Here is a 2,571-nt window from a genome sequence, read left to right as displayed (position 1 = left end):
CGGCGTGCATGACTTCCCAGAGATCCTCCCTTTGGAACACATTCTCAACTCAGAGTTAAATCAGGTACAAAACCAGTCTTTCTGAATCCCCATGCATTTTTCTGGGAGCCCGAAACACATGGCTACACAGACCAACAAAAATGCAGCAGACTGGGACTGATTTGAGCAGAAATGGACTGATGGACACACAGAGACCAGCACAGTGGAGCAACCAAGGCAGAATGACAAAAATCCAACTCTGTAGCAGTGGGTCTCAATGCATTTGGTGACAGAGAGAGATCCAAGTCATGCCATCAGCCATAGCATTGACAGCTACACCTGTAGTTCCATAGGAATTATGCACCATAACACAGGATCACAGTTTGGAAAAGCCCTCCAAGACCACTGAGTCCAAGCTGTGATCCATCCCCACGTTGTCACCCAGCCCAGAGCACTGAGTGCCATGTCCAGGCATTCCTTGGACACCTCCAGGAATGAGGATTCCACCACCTCCCTGAGAAACCCCTACCAACACCTGCCCACCCTTTCCAGGAAGAAATTCTTCCTGATCTCTAGCCTGAAGGTCCCCTGGCACAGCCTGAGACCATTTCCTCTCATCCTGTCCCTATTCTCTGGGAGCAGAGCCTGACCCCCACCTTGCTGCACCCTCCTGTCAGGGACTTGTGGAGAGTGTGAGAAGGTCCCCCCTGAGCCTCCTTTTCTCCAAGTCAACCCCACAAAGTCACACAAACACCAAAAGGCAAAACAGCTGAACCTGAGTGGGTGACAAAACAGGACACACTGAGTGCATACAGAAACCAATCAACGAATCCGACAGAAAATAGTCTTTCATTAAAATAAGCAAAATAAGGATTTGAACAAATAAAAAAAACCACAACGAAACATCTGAAGGAAGCCTGCAGGCATGTCTGATGTGTGCAAGTCTAGACTTCCAAGCTCCAGAGGATTTTTGTATTAGGAAGCTGGGTAAGGCTGATGGAAAAGATCCCTGCTTCTGCTCAGAAATTATTTTAGGAGATGCAAGCAAACATCTCTGTAGGGTAATCTCAGCACTAACATATCATGCCCAGATCTCAGAGGATTACCATGAGACTGAAGCAGCAGCATATCCTAAACCTTATGTTTAGGATAACCACAAGCACTGAGAACAAAGAAATGTTTATGTTCTTTAGCAGAGCTTTGCAGTTGGCCAAGCGAGGGCAGGTGGGATTATGTAACTTCTGGCCAGGAAGTTTTTTGGGAATGCATGGGAGCACAGACACTGTTTTTCCTGCTGATAATGTTGCAATGACAGAGGGATACTCCCTCACCAAGACTATTTGTGCAAGATGTAGTGCAACCCTTTCCATGAAGAAATTCCTCCTGATGTCCAGCCTGAGCCTTCCCTGCCATAACTTGAGGCTGTTTTCCCCTTGTCCTGTCCCTGTTCCCTGGGAGCAGAGCCTGACCTCCCCCAGCTGTCCCCTCCTGTCAGGGAGGTGTGCAGAGCCAGAAGGTCCCCCCTGAGCCTCCTTTTCTCCAGGCTGAGCCCCTTTCCCAGATCCCTCAGCCTCTCCTGGTGCCTCATTCCCTTCCCCAGCTCTGTTCCCTTCCCTGGTCACCTCCAGCCCCTCCATGTCCTTCCTGAATCGCTGGGCCCGGAGCTGTCCCCAGGGCTGGAGGTGCCTCACAGGTCCCAGCACAGAGGGGCAGTCACTGCCCTGGGCTGCTGGACCCACCATGGCTGGGACAGCCCAGGGGCCATTGGCCTCCTGCCCACCTGGGCACACCTGGGCTCGTGTCCAGCCGCTGTCACCAGCACCTCCAGGTCCCTTCCCTTGGCTGCTTGGATCTTCACAGACAGAGCAGAACAACTCCAAGATAACTGCAAATAGAATAAGGTTTGGGGTAAAGCAGAGTTCTCACACCAGCATCAACACTGGAATATTCTGAGGTTACCTGGGAGTATCAGACCCAAAGTGATACAAGATATCTTTGGCTCTGGCCCTCTGGCAGAATGACAATCTGAGCCATGGGGTAAAACCCACCAAAAGCTCAGCTTGCACTTGGCATCCTGGTAATTGTTTTAGGTCATGAGTATTTTCATGAATATGTTTATGGGAAGAATTCAATCAAGGTTGAAAGAGACCATAAAGCACCAGGAGCCATAGAGAAAAATCCATTGTACAATGAGCCACCTGGACTTCGGAAAAAAATGTAATGAAATTGCAAAAGTACTCATTAAATGTGAAATACAGGCCCAGTAAGGAGCTTAGCAGATATGCTTTCAAGAACACCTATAAATAATGAAAGCAATGAACTGCAGGAAGAGGAGTTTGAAGTAAATATGAGTCAAGTACTACCCATGTCTGAAATGAAATTTGACAAGCTCAAACAAGTAACACAAAATGACCCAAGTTGACAACAGTTTGGGGAAAGTAATTCTACAAGGATGACCAAAGGAAATATCAAGCCAGTGCTGAGCATAAAAACTTATTGGGATTAGAGCTCTGAAATTGCTGCCATTGATGGGGTTGTGTACAAAGGACACCCTGTCATAACACAATGTCTGCACAAGGACACAAACAATGA

Source organism: Onychostruthus taczanowskii, unplaced genomic scaffold (genome assembly GCF_017590055.1).
Source record: "Onychostruthus taczanowskii isolate IOZ18803 unplaced genomic scaffold, ASM1759005v1 scaffold51, whole genome shotgun sequence".
Taxonomy (NCBI): domain Eukaryota; kingdom Metazoa; phylum Chordata; class Aves; order Passeriformes; family Passeridae; genus Onychostruthus; species Onychostruthus taczanowskii.
Note: the sequence above shows the minus strand (reverse complement) of the source record.